The 18,311-nt window shown below is 43.1% G+C and overlaps 1 long non-coding RNA gene across 1 annotated transcript in view; it reads left to right on the top strand.

The window, feature by feature from the left end:
• The first annotated feature begins 5,923 nt into the window (after window positions 1-5,923).
• Window positions 5,924-18,311, top strand: part of LOC122688674 — a 129,650-nt gene continuing 117,262 nt past the window's right edge. The window contains exon 1 of the long non-coding RNA XR_006339539.1: window positions 5,924-6,146. This is a non-coding gene — a long non-coding RNA (uncharacterized LOC122688674). The remainder of the gene's footprint in view (window positions 6,147-18,311) is intronic.

An 18,311-nucleotide genomic window follows, 5' to 3' on the forward strand; every position in this document is an offset into this window, starting at 1 on the left:
AGTGTGCATCTGAGTTTATTTAGGAACAATGCAGCAACACACACCCAGAGCCCTTTTGAAATGAGATTATCACACTCAAATGTAATTTGTAAGTGCAGACTGAAGAAACTCTGTTCTCTTCTTATTATGGACCAGATAAAGTAATACTGAAGAGGACAATATATGTTAGAACTTGAATTCAACATGTCCAGCATAACTCCTTAAGCAAACAGCCCAGCCTCCTTCATGCTTGCAAGCTAAACAAGCAAACTGCAGCATGGTTTCAAATTTTAAAATCTCTTTATTACAAAAAGTAATACAATAAGATGGTCATCTCATGTACATTCTCCCTGAAGGTGAGGCCAGTCACATTTATAATACAATAGATACTGCTTGCATGTACTCTGACTTCTTGAAAATTTGTATCTTTATATCTGTATTCTTTTTTTGTCTTCTCTGCTGCTCTTAAGGTCGGACCTATTGTTACAAAGCCCAATAAAACCTTGTATACACCCTCAGTATCTGACAGATAGTAGGTACTCAGAAAGAATTTGTTGAGTGAATGGATGTAGACGATCAAAAAAAGACAACTAATGTGGTCTGGTAAGGAAATTAAAGCTGTAACCTCTTGAATCCAGGATCTATGACCATAATAGTTCAGTTTCTCCATCTGTTTCTCATGGAAAGTAAGAGTTAAAATAATGCCATCAGTAAGAAAAATGATTAGACTGACTCATAGAGCTAAGTTTTGAATAGCAATGCCCTGAAAAAGAGTCTTAATGCTTCTATGACGAAGAAAATAAAGAGAATTAACTGGCTTGCCAAAATGTGCCAAAGAGCCGACTAGATCAAAAGGTTGTACAAGTGCTTGCAGCATTTGTAGAAATGCTGAGACATTTGATAGTGGATCTCTGTCCAAGTTAGTCCTGGCTTCCACAACTAAATGCAAGAGACGGGATGGCATATCAATGACAGAAATCTGTTTCTCACAGACCCGAAGCCTGAAGGGCTGAGATTCAGGTGCCCCTCTGGTAATACTCTGGTGATGACACCCTTCTGCTTGCAGACTGCAGACTCCTCATTATATCCTTGTGTGTGTGCTCATTTGCTCAGTGGTGTTTGACTCTTTGCAACCCCGTGGACTGCCGCCCGCCGGGCTTCTCTGTCCGTGGGATTTCCCAGGCAAGAACACTGGAGTGGGCTGCCATTCGCTTCTCCCGGGACTTCCTGACCCAAGGATCGAAGCCACATGTCCTGTATTGGCAGACAGATTCTTTTACCACTGTGCCCCCTGGGAAGTCCTTTACATGGCAGAAAGACAGCAAGAGGGACCAATGTAATTTATGAGGGCTCCACCCACATGACCTGCTCACCACTCAGAGTGCGCAACCCCCACCCCTCCACCCCCACTAATACCATCATATCGGGGGTTGGTATTTCAACATATGAATGGAGGGTAAGGGAACTCAACATTCAGTTCATAATAGCCTCTACCAACACCAAACTGAGCATACCATTTCTTGGCATACTCTAGGGTGACAAATAAAACAGGGATATCACAGTTGGCACTACCTGCACCATTGGACGTTTCTGGTTTAGGCCTCTCCTCATGGTTGCCACTTCGTATGGCTGCATGTACTAACACTTTTCCAGTTACTCCAATGGAAAACAAGAGTGGATAAATTGTACGTCAGTTCAAGGAAGAGGAATTTGATATACAAACATGTACTTTAAAAAGAAAAAATATGGTGAATTGGCAATATGTTCAACATGTAGAAATCACAGCAGAAATCTTGCAGGACAATATCCAGATTTTGCCTCAAAAAAAAAAAAAAATTATACAACTAGATTGCTCAACAGCAGCAACGGTAGTATACTTCCTGTGGTCTACCACCAACCTATGATCACTGAGCAATTCCCTGCATGGTCCTCTGCAGCCACATTACTTTGCACTGATTTATATATTTCCCTGTGAACATTAAGATATGGTCATATGTATAAGCCCTCTTTTTCTCAATATAGTAAAGATTTAAAAAGACATGCTTCCTCTTTTTCTTATTTTCTCCTGTGTCTCTACCTTTCCCGCTTTCTTTCCAGTTTCCAATTTTGTCTGTATTTCATCTCCAAAGGGATTTTATCTCAGTTCATACACCTCTATCCTTATTTAATACCCGCTCCTCAGCTTCACCCTTAACTTCCTGGCTCTCTCATAGTCTTGGAACTTGACTGAGTAAAGAGAAAAGTGTGCAGAAGGATTAGCAGGAGATAGTCTTGGGTAGGAGTTTACTTATTAAGTACTACCTCTTCTTTAGCGCATCTCTGGGAGAGAAGATGGAGACTTAGCCTTACAACATCATTCACCCTGAGAGGCTGGGAAAGAATGTCAGCCCTTGGGACTGAAAAGCGAAGAGTCACATCTGATTTCAAAGGCTGAGATGTTGAGGTGGGAGGAGGAGGAGGATTCATTCTAGTTGTAGTCTGTAGCCAGGACTGGAAGCTCCCCAGACCCATCTACCTTCTGTGGCACCACAGGAATGCCTGGGGGAATATGTGTACTTACTTAAAACCCGAAAGAGCTGGTAACTTCAGGAACCCAGCTCTGGGGAGGCTCAGAATTACATTCAATGAGCAAAACAATTGAAGTTGAAGAATTCTCATCTCTAACCCAGGACCTGGGTCATCAAATCTCCCACTTTAATGGGTACACATCACCCCAGGCCTCTAGGATATTAAACTTGAATGCTGTGCCCTCCACCACATCACTGCGGAGTTTTCAGCAATAGGTGGCATGGTGCCAGGTGGCCGGATCATCAGTGTCTCAACAGCATAGAGCCAGAGACAACTACTCTCAAAATAAGAGGACTGTTGATGGACTGAGGTTTCCTGGGTTTCTGTCAAGAGAACATAATCCAGTTAGCTCTAGATCCCTGGGTAGAGTGAACACTGTGGAAGTTCTTGGAGGAATCCCAGGAAGGAAGGAGTCCATGAGGGAGAAAAGAACACTATTTGTGATAAACACAGAGAGAAGTGACATTGAATGTGAATGTTAAAAGTAAAGAATTGCTGTTCTATGCCTTGTGCTCAAGTTGCCACTGCCCTGCCCACAGCCCCTGGCTGACCCTGAGGTGACATGCTGACAATTCTTGCAGGAGGAAGCCTCAGGCAGCTCTCTCTGGAAGAGCAGAGGCTGTTCAGTCAATGCACAGGGCAGCCCAGAAGCACGTTTATCCCAGGAATTGGTGCATAAATGCCTCAACTTCCTCACCCTTCAAGGAGACAGTGCTGAAGTAGGAGCCACACAGTGTCTCATAAGGTCCTGGGGGGATTAAGTTGCCCACAGGTAACCTGCTCATTCAAGTTCTCCAAGGGGTTTGCTCCAAGGGGTAGGATCTCCTCCCTTGATGGGAGAGAAACAGGGATATGAGAAAGAGAGAGAGAGAGAGAGCGCAGCAACACCAGAGCACAACTTATATTTCCTTTCCTGATGATTCTCGGGCTAGCCCGGGTGGCATCGCCTACCAGCCAAGATCACACACACAGCAGGAGGATCCTCAATCACGGGCTCACACACCCCTCTGACTGAAACTGAACACGAGAAGGGCTGGGTCCATGTCACGTGGGTGAGACCCAGAAGGGCTCCTGGGCTCAGCCTTAACTGCTGATCCAGCGGGATACCCCAACGGCAGGCCCCTTCACAGCCCCACCCAGGACACCAGTCTCCCCACCCGCCATGGAGGGCGTGCAGCTGGAGGAGGGCTCACTGGGTGGGGCATCCTCTGTGACTTCTTTCCAGGTTGGCCTTGCCCAGTGTGATGTGCTCATCTAGGCGGCACCAAATCTTAAACACCCGTCTGTGCAGGCCTTACTGATGAAGGGGGATGGGATCCCCCTTGACAGTGTTGAGCCTGTTGTCGGGGGAAGGGATGGGCAGGTCACTTGGCCCTGACTTCACCTTAACAGACAGCCTCCAGTTATGGCTTCTGAGGTTTAATGTGCAGTCCTTGAAGAGTATTGAAATAGTTTGTTGTTGTTATTGCCTGTTGTTTAGTCACTGAGTCATGTCCAAATCTTTGTGGCCCCATGGACTATAGCCCACAAGGCTCCTCTGTCCATGGGATTCTCCAGGCAAGAATACTGGACTGGGTTGCCCTTCCCTTCTCCAAGGGGATCTTCCTGACTCAGCGATCGAACCCACATCTCCTGCCTTGTAGGCAGATTCTTTACTACTGAGGGACCAGGAAAGCATCGACACAGTTACAAGGAGGAATAGTCTCCATGCACCTTTAATTTTGTACAGCATTTCTTGCAGTAGGACTGGAATGGATTTCTTTAATGAGTCTTGAAATTGCCTGAGTAGCAGCCTCACAGCCTTACACATCATCTCCTGTGTGGGTGTGTGTGCACACGCATGAGCGTTTGTGTTAAGATCATTCTTTTGCTTAATGGAACCTACACAAAAAATATACCACTTTTGTTCTTTCTGACACGTCTTTGTTACTAAAACCATCACAGCCTCAGTAAAAACAAATGACTCAGGTCACACCTTGTTGTAGCCATGCATTCCAGGAAACAAACTCACTCGGACAATGCAGAGAGTGGAGTGCAGTTTATTATACCAGCGGGCCCAAGACAGAGTCTCCTCTTAGCCAAGGACCCGGACCAGTTTTTGTGAAAACCTGATATACATTAAGTGTATAAGATTCCCTGAAACTAGTCTGAACAAAGGAAAAAGAAAGATACAATCAAAGTTAACCCCTGATTCATATGCCTTAAGTCTAGGTAGTTAACAGTGGACAATAATCAATAGGCTTGTGGTCATACCCCAATAAAGCATAATAGAATGTATGATTCTATTCAGTTACACAGATAATTAGAGTGTTCTTTTAAGCGATGGAGAGCCCTGGGGCTCTTCTTTCTGGGGGGCCTGGTTTTCCAGTTGGTATGTCGTTTCCATAGATATGAGGCATATAGCTTAAAGTCCATAGTCTGGCCCAAGATGGAGTCCTGCTCTCTAGATAGAGCCTGTTCTGTTTCCTCCTTTAACCTGACCATTTCTGCAGGTCAAGACTTCCTGTCCACAGGGCCCAGCAGCCTACCAGGGCCCCCCGCTCAGCTCTGCCATCAGCTGTGGGATGTCAGGTCAGTCACCCAAACTCTGGGCTGTGCCTAGACAGGGTGGGGCTGGCAGGACAGCACTGTATGTCCGAGTTCCTCTGCCTGTGACATCTTGAGGAGGTAAAGATTTGCTTGACAGCTTCCAAAGGTGCCCTGGGTGCGTAAACCTTCCAGAAGCCAGCTTCCAGATGGGCACTGGGAGGGGAGGTAAGCGGAACAGAGAGGGTGGGTGGCCTGGAAACCAGGCAGCCTGACTCTAGGTTGGGGGGAGGGGACCAACAGGAGACTGGACTCAAAAGACCTCATCACACCACCTCTAGTGATCAGGTCTTAACTCTCCCAGGATTGTTCACTGCTCTGGTGATTCATGGACAGGAGAGTTTCCTGCCCCACCTGGCGCTTACAGTCTGTGGGTGGAGTATGGGGAACATCACTATCTGAAATGACTTAATTTATAGTTTAAAGCCATTATTTTAAAAAGGGGGAGAATCATTTGAAGTGGCGGTGGGAGGGTGGGATGGTTAGAAAAGGCCTTTCTGAGTTCTTCCAGTTGTGAACTTGCCCTTGGCCGCATCAGTTTCACCCTGAGGGTCTCAGCCCACAAAGACAGGTACTGGCCTCCCTTCTTCGGGCTGGGCGGCCCCCACTCTGTGATCCACTTCCCCAGCGGGCCAGGCTATGTGGAAACTGGCCGGCCCTGTTTCCCCGCCGCGATCCGAGCACTGTCCCAGGTGTCATCTATTAGACGGCTGCCCGGGCCTCCCTTCCAACCCTCCCAAGCACTAACTGTCCCAGGTGTCACTTATTACACGGCCGCCGGGACCGCCCTTCCACCCCGCGGAGGATCTCCAAGGAGCTCGTGGCGGCCGGGGCTCACCTGTCCCGCCCCTTCGCGGGCTTCCCAGGTAGCTCGGGGCAGGGAGGAGCCGCGGGGTTGCCTGCGGGCGCGTACCGAGCCTGGATCGGGAGCCAGGAGCCGGGACTGAGATCCGAGAGCTGGGAGCCGGGAACCGACAGGCACGAGGACGGACCCGGAGGGCACAGCGGCGCAGGTGAGCCTCCGGGCGAGCGCACCGCGCTGGGGTGGCCGGCGGCGGGGGACAGCGGGTCCTGCGCGGCCGCGGTGGGCATTGCTGGCACCCCTGCCCGGCGCGCCGGGGGAGCGAGGGAGCCGGGGGCGCTGAGGGGTCGGGGTCGCGTTGCTGCCTGGGGGCGAACAGCGGCGAATATCTGCCCGGGACCCGGGCTCGGGTGGGCGCGGGGACAGGATGCGGGCTGCGCGGGTCTCTGAGTGGCCCAAGCGGCGCGGAGGCAGGGTTTGCGGGGCGCTGGTCCGGAGAGCAGGGGGGCCGGCTGCTGCGGAGAGCGCGGAGCTGGGCGGGGGTTCGGGCTGCGTGGGAGCCCAGGGCGAGCCCCCACCTCTCTCTCTGCGGCGCTTCCCCGGCCGGCGCAGGTGCCGCTGCTCCTTCTGCCCGGGTCTTTACTTCTGGCGCTGGTGTTAAGAATCCGACATACACCTGGGTTAGTTACCTGCGGCTTCCAAAAAAACTGGGTATTGCAGGCTGCTCTGACTGCAGGGGGCTAAGGCTGTCCGTTTACATCCAGGTCTGTGTGTCCTGGGGCGCTGTCGGTGTTGGGGTGGAGGCGGAGGGGTCGCGCTCCATCTCCCAGGTCCCGGCCATCAGGGCAATAAAGTGGGAAAAGTGGAAAATATAAAAATTCTAGTTACTAGCTGTGTGACCCCGACCAGTTTACTTCACTGTTTCTCACTTTGCTCAAAGATAAAAAGCGTATTATAATCATTACATGCATGCATGCATGCTAAGTCGCTTCAGTCGTGGCCGACTCTGTGCGACCCCATGGACAGCAGCCCACCAGGCTCCTCTGTCCACGGGGTTCTCCAGGCAAGAATACTGCAGTGGGTTGCCATTTCCTTCTCCAATTTACAACAGCCTTAAGTTATAGGGTATTCATAAAGCCCATAGCATCATGCTTGGTGAAATTTCTCTTCATTTTCCCCCCATGTGTTAATGTAACACTCCGTGCTTCCCAGAGGTTCCAACTCATTTCTGAATTGAAGGGAGATCCAGGAAGCTCAGATTTACCCTCCTTTAAGTGGTGTTAGTGGTGATGTCTGTGGTGGTGTTTAGTGGCTCAGTTCTGTTTGGCTCCTTGTGACCCCATGGACTGTAGCCCACCAGGCTCCTCTGTCCATGGGATTTCCCAGGCAAGAATACTGGAGTGGGTTGACATTTCCTTCTCCAGGGGTTTTTCCCCACTCAGGGATCGAACCCGAGTCTGCTGCATTGGCAGATGGATTCTCTATTAGTGAGTTATCAGGGAAGTCCCTAATGTGTGTGTCAGGGGCTGGCATTTTTCCCGCTCTGACCTGTTTATGGTCAGATCTTCTCCAGGCTATCTTATTTCCTAACAGTATCCTAGAAGCCAACTTTGAGAGGTGATAGTACACAGGTCCTGAATATAGAAGTGATGTGTTTGGTCTGCTTTCATCATTGCTCACTGCATTTGTCAGAATTCTTCTTTGAGGTGGGTTTTGGTCCCTTGAAAATTGCCTTATGCAGTATAGAAATTGACTGGGTCACATAAACGAAAAGGCTGAGGATGTTTGCTTCAGGAATAGCTTGATCCAGAGGTTCACATAGGGTTGCTGGGCTTGTTCTCTCTCTCTCTATGGGGCGGCAGATGGTTAGATAGAATGACCAACTCAATGGACAAGAATTTGAACAAACTCTGGGAGATAGGCCTGGTATGCTGCTGTCCATGGGGTCACAAAGAGTCAAACATGACTTGGCAATTGAACAACAAATATATTAAATACACACACACACACACACAATCTTGGCTCTTTTCCCTGCTATGATGACTGGTTCTTAGTATGGAGTGATAAAAAGCACTGGCGCCTTCAGGTTTATCTGTTCCTTTGGGGCATGGGTGGGGAGACTAGTAGGGATATCTTTCGCTTTTTCCATATCCTCCATCCTTACAGCAAATCTTATTGATATACTAGACCAAAGTGGGGCTAAGCCATCTCCATGGACAGGGAGTGGTTTTCCACCATAGGAGTGGGTGCTTGGCTCAGATGCCACTATGATAGACAAACCCACCCCAGCTGCCAGGGATTGGGCAAGAATAGTTCCCAATGAGAGGTCTGACATCTGGGCAGATAAAATAGGACCTGTTCATTGTCCTGTTTTGCCCTTTATTCACCACCACCTAAAGGAAGTCTTTGGTAGAAGATAGATGGTTTGGTATAGATAGTTAGATGGTTTGCCATGTTCCATCTGTCAGTCATCAAGTTTTATCCAAGGTATGGAATGTGTCCTGCATGTTTATCCTTTGATTTTTTGTTTGCTTGTTGGTTCACTCATTCATTCATCCATCTATTCATTCATTCAATATTTAATTATTCCCCAACATATAACAGTACCTCTGCCAAGGTGAAAATGTTTGCTTTGAGAAGCTCACAGTCTAGTTGGAAAGGCAGTCTAGTTGGAGAGGCAGATAACAGAGTTTGTGAATATTTAACTGGGAACGATTGTTCCCAAGGAAACTGATTGAGCTGTAAATTGGAGATGAGTAGGTAGGGCTGCTTGAGGGGGAGAAGTTGGAGGGACTTCCCAGGCCAAGCAGGATAGCTTGATCCAGGGGCTCCCATACTGTATGGGGCTCCCATACAGAAAGTACTTTGGTACTTTCTGTTCTGAGTAACATAATTTGGGTTACTTTACTGTCATGCTTAAGAAGTCTAGAGGTAGGTGGTTCAAAGTGGCCCCAGCTCTGGGTTGGCTGCTTAAAGATTCTCTTGGTTTTCCCTGCCCTGTCATAGGGTGACTGGAGCTCCATCATGCCCTCACATTCTAAACAGCTAAACCAAAAAGGGGAGGAGACAGCTTGCTTCTCAATGATTCTCTAGATAACAAGAGTCAAATTTCCTCAGAAGTTCCCTGTGTTGCTGGCCAGGATGGTCATATGTCCATGCTCAACCATCACTGGGAAAGAAGGAGAAAGTGCCTGTGACTGTCATGGCCAAACCATGTTCTGGAGCTGAGGGAGGGTCACCTTCCCTGAGCACATTGGTGCCCATATCTGAAAATCGGAATTCTGTTAGTCAGACAGAAAAGTGAAACTGCCTGTCGGGCTGTGCGGTAGGCAGTCATCCGAGTCTCCCAGAGGTGGTGACAGATGATGAAAGACATGGCGTTGTGGGCAGACAGGAGAGGCTCAGGACAACAGAAGTGTAGGATGTAATTGAGGAGGGAAGGGGCTGAGGTTGGAGGTGCAGGTAGAGACAAGAGAACCACTCTGGGCATCACTAAGAAGCCTAAATCTCAGTCCCATTCCTCAAAGAACTTACAGTCAGAACCTGGCGATGTATTTGAGTCTTTCATACTTCCCTAGTGACGGCAACTGTAGCTCACTCTATGGGAGTAACTGTGGGTGGTTTAGGGAGGGGCTGAGTATAGTTAGAAAAAGCCTCACAGCTGGTTCTGCTGGGCCTCCCACCCCACAGCATCCCCTTCACCCTCTCCCTGTCCATTATTGAGAACATCTGCTCTCAGTCATGACTTCGTTTGGTGTTGTTACCTGTCTTCAAACTAACAGGCTGAGACTTGGTGAAGATGCAGTTAGTTGCAGGTCCTGAATTAGAGAAAGATTCTCTGGATGATAGTCCAGCAAGTAGATACTTTATAACTCTGTTCAGGAAGAAATTAACCTCCACTGTCCACTGTTTTTGAAGCATTTCACCTGTTTTCATTGAAGTTTGAAATGAGCTGCTGTTTGTTTCCATTTGACATATAGGACACTGGTGGACGTTTGGCGTTAGATTGGGCCACCAGGTGCTCCTTGTCTTGATCCTTCGTCCTCAATATCTACTTAGCATAGAACTTGGCACTAATCCTGGGGAAAAGGAGGGAGTGGAGGGCAGCATATTTTGTTGTTTCCATCAGCAGTCCTGTTCAGGGTCCCTGGAAGACTGTGAGGGGATAAAGTAGAGAGATGCCTTGGACAGTCATTCATTCACACATATTTATTGAACACCCACTGTGTGGCAGACACTGCTCTGGGAATAGAGTAAATGAGAAGGACATAGGCTCTATTCTCATGGAGCTCATACTTTACTGGAAGGAGATATGTTTGTTTGCCTCCTGTGTCAGATGATAAGTACTATAATGAAAAGAGAAGACTGCAGTAGTTGGAAACAAGCTGGGCACAGTGTTGGAAAACAACAAAGTTTAGTCTCTCTCTGGTTTACAGCAGAGTAGTATGGCCTGAGCTGGCATGGTATGGGGCAAAAAAAAGACCTTCATTTGGAGGAAGAGGATTACATATTGAATAACTTGATTGTAAAGGATTTCTTTTACGCAGAATTTCTTTGCTATACTTCACATTGTTCCCAAACATGATTTACAGTGACTTATGAAACATGATATGTGGGGCTTCCCTAGTGGTTCAGCGGTAAAAAATCTGCTTACTATGCAGGAGACTGCCTGCAATACAGGAGACATGGGTTCAATCCCTGGGTTGGGAAGATCCCCTGGAAAGGGAAATGGCAACCCACTCCAGTATTCTTTCCTGGACAATATCATGGACAGGGGAGCCTGGCGGGCTACAATCCATGGGTTTGCAAGAGTTGGACATGATTTAGGAACTAAATCCCACCAGCAGCCACCACCACAAAAGATGATGAGAAATAAGTGAAGAAATATGAACGAAGAAAGGGAAAGTGGGGGTCATTTCTTTCATCACTGTGTCCAGAATCGTTTAGATTTGGTAGCAGGGTAAGAAGGAAGTGATTAAAAATGTAGTGATTTATGCTCAGGGTTCATTATTTTAAAAGTTTTTTTTTTTTTTTTGCTGATATATATCTTTTTTTTTTTCCCAGTGGGTTTTGTCATACATTGATATGAATCAGCCATGGATTTACATGTATTCCCAATCCCGATCCCCCCTCCCACCTCCCGCTCCACCCGATTCCTCTGGGTCTTCCCAGTGCACCAGGCCGGAGCACTTGTCTCATGCATCCCACCTGGGCTGGTGATCTGTTTCACCATAGATAGTATACATGCTGTTCTTTTGAAATATCCCACCCTCACATTCTCCCACAAAGTTCAAAAGTCTGTTCTGTATTTCTGTGTCTCTTTTTCTGTTTTGCATATAGGGTTATCGTTATCACCTTTCTAAATTCCATATATATATGTTAGTATGCTGTAATGTTCTTTATCTTTCTGGCTTACTTCACTCTGTATAATGGGCTCCAGCTTCATCCATCTCATTAGGACTGGTTCAAATGAATTCTTTTTAATGGCTGAATAATATTCCATGGTGTATATGTACCACAGCTTCCTTATCCATTCATCTGCTGATGGGCATCTAGGTTGCTTCCATGTCCTGGCTATTATAAACAGTGCTGCTATGAACATTGGGGTGCACGTGTCTCTTTCAGATCTGGTTTCCTCAGTGTGTATGCCCAGAAGTGGGATTGCTGGGTCATATGGCAGTTCTATTTCCAGTTTTTTAAGAAATCTCCACACTGTTTTCCATAGTGGCTGTACTAGTTTGCATTCCCACCAACAGTGTAAGAGGGTTCCCTTTTCTCCACACCCTCTCCAGCATTTATTGCTTGTAGACTTTTGGATAGCAGCCATCCTGACTGGCGTGTAATGGTACCTCATTGTGGTTTTGATTTGCATTTCTCTAATAATGAGTGATGTTGAGCATCTTTTCATGTGTTTGTTAGCCATCTGTATGTCTTCTTTGGAGAAATGTCTGTTTAGTTCTTTGGCCCATTTTTTGATTGGGTCATTTATTTTTCTGGAATTGAGCTGCAGGAGTTGCTTGTATATTTTTGAGATTAATCCTTTGTCTGTTGCTTCATTTGCTATTATTTTCTCCCAATCTGAGGGCTGTCTTTTCACCTTGCTTATAGTTTCCTTTGTAGTGCAAAAGCTTTTAAGTTTCATTAGGTCCCATTTGTTTATTTTTGCTTTTATTTCCAATATTCTGGGAGGTGGGTCATAGAGGATCTTGCTGTGATTTATGTCGGAGAGTGTTTTGCCTATGTTCTCCTCTAGGAGTTTTATAGTTTCTGGTCTTACATTTAGATCTTTAATCCATTTTGAGTTTATTTTTGTGTGTGGTGTTAGAAAGTGTTCTAGTTTCATTCTTTTACAAGTGGTTGACCAGTTTTCCCAGCACCACTTGTTAATGAGGTTGTCTTTTTTCCATTGTATATCCTTGCCTCCTTTGTCAAAGATAAGGTGTCCATAGGTTCGTGGATTTATCTCTGGGCTTTCTATTCTGTTCCATTGATCTATATTTCTGTCTTTGTGCCAGTACCATACTGTCTTGATGACTGTGGCTTTGTAGTAGAGTCTGAAGTCAGGCAGGTTGATTCCTCCAGTTCCATTCTTCTTTCTCAAGAGTATTTTGGCTATTCGAGGTTTTTTGTATTTCCATACAAATTGTGAAATTCTTTGGTCTAGTTCTGTGAAAAATACCGTTGGTAGCTTGATAGGGATTGCATTGAATCTATAGACTGCTTTGGGTAGAATAGCCATTTTGACAATATTGATTCTTCCAATCCATGAACAAGGTATGTTTCTCCATCTGTTTGTGTCCTCTTTGATTTCTTTCATCAGTGTTTTATAGTTTTCTATGTATAGGTCCTTTGTTTCTTTAGGTAGATATACTCCTAAGTATTTTATTCTTTTTGTTGCAATGGTGAATGGTATTGTTTCCTTAATTTCTCTTTCTGTTTTTTCATTGTTAGTATATAGGAATGCAAGGGATTTCTGTGTGTTAATTTTATATCCTGCAACTTTACTATATTCGTTGATTAGCTCTAGTAATTTTCTGGTAGAGTATTTAGGGTTTTCTATATAGAGGATCATGTCATCTGCAAACAGTGAGAGTTTCACTTCTTCTTTTCCTATCTGGATTCCTTTTACTTCTTTTTCTGCTCTGATTGCTGTGGCCAGAACTTCCAACACTATGTTGAATAGTAGTGGTGAGAGTGGGCACCCTTGTCTTGTTCCTGATTTCAGGGGAAATGCCTTCAATTTTTCACCATTGAGGGTGATGCTTGCTGTGGGTTTGTCACATATAGCTTTTATTATGTTGAGGTATGTTCCTTCTATTCCTGCTTTTTGGAGAGTTTTAATCATAAATGAGTGTTGAATTTTGTCAAAGGCTTTCTCTGCATCTATTGAGATTAAAAGTTTTAATGTAAATTTTTGATGCCTCAGAAAGTTATAATTTCTGGGGTGTGTGTGAAAAGAGCCAATTTTATTTGATGGGAAGAAACAGTATAGTATTTTTTTTTTTAGATCAGTATGAAGTGCAGTAAAGGTTAACAAAGATCAAAAGCCTAATTTGAGAGTCAAATAATATGTTATAAATAAAAAATGGTGAAGATTTAAGCTTGGATTCATGACTGACTGTGTAAATAAGTAAATTCAAATGTATAGCATACAAGTGTTACCCAGAGGTAATTTTGATTGCCTGTTTTTATTGGGTTGTGTGTTTTCTTATTGTTGAGTTGTCAGAGTTCTTTACATAATCTGGATACACATCCTGTGTCATAAATGTGATTTTCAAATAAATTCTCTCGGTCTGTGCCTTAGCCTTTTATTCCCATAGCAGTGTCTTTCTCAGGGCAGAAGTTCTTTTAGCTTTAGTAACCCAGTGTATCAGTCTTTCTATGGATTAGACTTCTGTTGTATCTTAAGATTCTTTGCATAAGTTTTGAAACTTTTCTACATTTTCTTCTAGAAATTTCATAGTTGTATGTTTTACACTTGGGTTGATGATCTGTTTGGGGTTAATTTGTATATAAGATGTAAACTATGAGTGAAGATTTTTTTGACATGTGGAATTTCAGTTGTTCCAGCACCATTTGTGGAAAAGACCATCCTTTTCCTATTGAATTGTATGGACATTTTTGTAGAAAATCAATTGGCCATAATCATAAGGATTTTTTTCTGGATTCTCAATTTTATTCCATTGATCTATATGCCTACTTTGTGCCAGCACTACACTGTCTAGATGCTATGACTTTATAATGAATTTTGAAAACAGGTAGTATAAATCCTCCAATTTTATCCCTTTTTAAAGTCATCATGGCTGTCCTAGTTCCGTGGACTGTTCATATAAATTGTAGAGTCAGCTTGTCAATATCTACAAAACATCCTTCTGGGATTTTTGAATAGGATTGCATTGAATCTATAGATTCATTTAGAAAGAGTTGACATCTTTACAATTTCCAGTATTTCAATCCATGAACACAATATTGCTTATCTCTTCATGTCTTGTTTCTGTTTTTTTTTTTATTATTTTTTATCAGCATTCAGTGATTTTCAGGATATAGATCTTCTACATGTTTAGTAGATTTATAATTTAGTATTTCATTTTGGAGGTTGCTCTTGTTGCTAATGTTTAGAAATACAATCGATTTTTGTATTTGATATATTCTGTTACCTTGCTGAAGTCACTTATTTGTTTTAAGAGGTTTACTTGTAGACTCTTTGAGGGGTTTCTACACAGTCAGTAATGTTATCTGTGAAAAAAGATACTTTTATTTCTTGCTTTCCAGTCTGGATACCTTCTATTTCTTTTCCTTGACTTATTCTACTAAGAGTTCTAGTACAGTGTTGAATAGGAATGGTGAGAGAGAACATTCTTGCCTTGTTTCTTATAAAAGGGGGGAAATAATCTTTCATTATGAAGTATGATGTTAGCTGAGATTTTTTGGTAGATACCCCATGAGGTTAAGGAATTTCACTTGTATCTGTTATATACTGAAAGTTTTTATTGCAGATAGATTTTGAATTTTGTTGAATGCTTTTTCTTTATTGACAGGATCATGTGATTTATTCATATTTACTGTGATAAGTTACACTGATTGATTTTCAAATGTTGAACCAGCTTTGTGTTCCTAGGATAAATCCTACTTGGTTGTGGTGTATTTTTGGAAGGGACTGTGTAGGATTGCTATTTTTTCTTCCTTCAGTGTTTGGTAGAATTCATTAGTGCAACCATCTCAGCCTAGAGTTTTTTTTGACAGAAGGTTTTTAAACTACAGTTTTAACTTCTTGAATACATAGAGGACAATTCAAGTCACCTATTGCTTCTTGATAAGTCTTGATAATTTACATCTTTCTAGGAATTTGTTGTTTTAACATAAGTAGTCAAATTTATGGGTATAGAATTGTTTGTGGTATTCTATTATCCATTTAATGTCTTTGGTGTCTGTACTTAGATTCCTCTTTTATTCCTGACATTGGTAATTTGTGTCTTCAATTGTCTTCTTAGTCTGTCTAGAAGTTTATCAACATTATTGATCTTTCAAGGATCTAGATTTTGATTTCATTAATTTTGTCTGTTCTTCTATTTTTAAGTTTATTGAGTTTGTGCCCTTTTTATTTCCTTCACCTTGCTTTGGGTTTAATTTACACTCCTGTTTTTTGAGGGGTAAGCATATGTTACTGATATGAGATTTTTTCCTCAGTTTTAAAAACTAAGCATTTAATGCTTTAAATTTCCCTTTAAGTATTGCTTTAGCCTGCATTCCACAATTTTGATATGTGTATTTTCATTTTTATATATTTAAATTTTTCCTTCAGACTTCCTCTTGACCCATGTATTATTTCAAAGTGTGTCATTAACTTTTCAAGAACTTGGGAATTTTCCAGAAGTCTTCTTGTTACTGATCTAGTTTAATTCTCTTGTTATTCCATACTATAGTTTGCATGACTTTTATTCTTTTAAATTTGTTCACATTTGTATCATGGCCCAAAATATGGTTTATCTTGGTGAATGTTCAGTGTGCACTTGAAAAGAGTGTGCATTCTGCTACTGTTGGATAGAATATCCCAGAAATATTAGTTCAAGTTGTCTGAGAGGGTTGTTCAAGTCTCCTGTGTCCTGACTGCCTACTTTTTGTCAGTTACAGAGAGGCATGTTAGAATCTCCAACTACAATTGTGTATTTTTAAATTTCTGTTTTCAGTTCTATCACTTTTGATTCATATATTTTGACCACTTGTTTCCAAGTGCAACTTATGTAATAGCCAGTTATTTTTCCAATGAAGGCAAGTTTATTTGGGAATAGCCAGAGAAATTGCAATTCAGGATATGTGAATCATGGTGGACCATAGGCAAATCCAAAGAACAAGGAAGGGGAACTTGCTTTTATGGGGAAAGGCAGGAATTTGGGAGAGACTGTAATAACCAAAAAGTCCTGTTGCAGGATGGTTCCCAGATGGTGCTAGCGGTAAAGAACCTGCCTGCCAGTGTAGGAGACATAAGGGACATGAATTCAATCCCTAGGTTGGGAAGATGCCCTGGAGGAGGGCATGGCAACTCACTCCAGTATTCTTGCCTAAGAATCCCATGGACAGAAGAGCCTAGTGGCCTGCAGTCCATGAGGTGCGAAGAGTTGGACACAACTGAAGCAACTTAGCACGTACACACGCACCTGTCGCAGGAAGCTGGGAGTTCAGTGTATGGAGACTTCTCATCAGTTGGGCTGCTTCAGTCTCTGATTGCCTGGGCTGTCTTCCAGCAGCAGGAGCAGCAGCAGTACTTTGTTGTTTGGAGTAATTGATATTGCATGATAGGGGCCTGAGAGTGCCCCATATGTGCCATTCCAACTTCAATTTTAGCTGAAGTTTCTTTAATTGCACAGTGCATATGCATTTAGGATTGTTATGTCCTCTTGGAGAACTGATCCTGTTCTCATTAGATAATATTCATTTTTACCCTTGTTAACATTCCTTGTTCTGGGGTCTACTTTGGGTGTTAATAATATAGCTACTTGGAGAAGGAAATGACAACCTACTCTAGTATTCTTGCCTGGGAAATCCCATGGACAGTGGACCCTGGTGAACCTCAGTCCATGGGGTCACAAAGGAGTCAGACACAACTTAGCGACTAAACAGCAATTTAGCTACTTCAGCTTTCTTTTTCTTAGTGTTTGTATCCATATCTGTTCCTATTGTTTTAATTTCAACTTGTCTGTGTCTGTATATGTGAGGCAGGTTCATTGTGGAACTCAGATAGTTGGGTCTTGTTTTTTTATCTGACAATATGTGCTTTTTAAGTGGTGTGTTGGACCATTCACTTTTACTATGGTATTAATTTGGCTTAGTTACAAACCTACCATCTTGCTAGTTATGTTCTCTCTGTTTCCCTAATACCTGAGAATTTCTATGATTCCCTTTTATCTCCACTTCTTACTTATGCTTCTTTAACATTTTTAGTGATTGAGTGTTTCATGTGTAGTCTTTCTGCTATTGTTGTCATCATCTACATCATTCTTCTACATATGCTGTAAACAAAACATTGTTACTATTTTTATTTTAGACCAGGAGTCAGCAAGCCCCCCTTTCTCTGTAAAGGCCCAGAAAGTAAACATTTTGCTCTGAGGCCACATATGGTTTCTGCTACATATACTTCTTTTATTGCTAAACAGCACTTTAAAAATATAAAAACCACTCTTTGTTCTTAGGTAATACTAAAACAGATTGTAGAATGGATTTGCTTTGCACGCCATAGTTGCTTACTCTTGGCTTTAAACATTCAGTTACTTTTCATAGCAATTTTAATATCAGAAAAAGGATTGTATTTGGTTTTTAATTTATTCCATTTCTAGCACTTATCATTTCTTTGTGTAGATCCAGATTTCTGTCTGGCATCATATTCTTTCTGCCTATAAAACCTTAATATTTCGTGTAGTGTAGGTCTCCTGCCAGTGAATTTTCTAGTTTTTGTTTGCCTGTTGCAGTCATTTCCTCTTCATTTTTGAAATACATTTTCACTAGGTATAGAATTATGGGTTGACGGTTTTCTTTCAGTGCTTCCAAAATGTTGCTTCTTTCTCTTGTTTGAATACCTTCTGACAAAGTGTCTTCTGAAATTCTTATCTTTGTTCCTTTGTATTTAATGTTTCATTTTCTCCCACTGGTTTTGAGATTCTCTTTTTCTCTTTGGTTTTCAGCCTCTGATATGCCTCTGTGTGTGTGTGTGTGCGCGCGCGCACGCGTGTGCATGTGCACATACATGCATATGCTTGATTTTTATTCTCCGTAGTGTTTTTGAGCTTCTTGGTTCTGTGGTTTGGTATCTGTCATTACTTTTAGAAAATTCTCAATAGATAATTTCTTCTGCCCTGTCCCTTTTTCTTCTTCTGAAATTTTG

The sequence above is a fragment of the Cervus elaphus genome, chromosome 33 (assembly GCF_910594005.1).
Source record: "Cervus elaphus chromosome 33, mCerEla1.1, whole genome shotgun sequence".
NCBI lineage: Eukaryota > Metazoa > Chordata > Mammalia > Artiodactyla > Cervidae > Cervus > Cervus elaphus.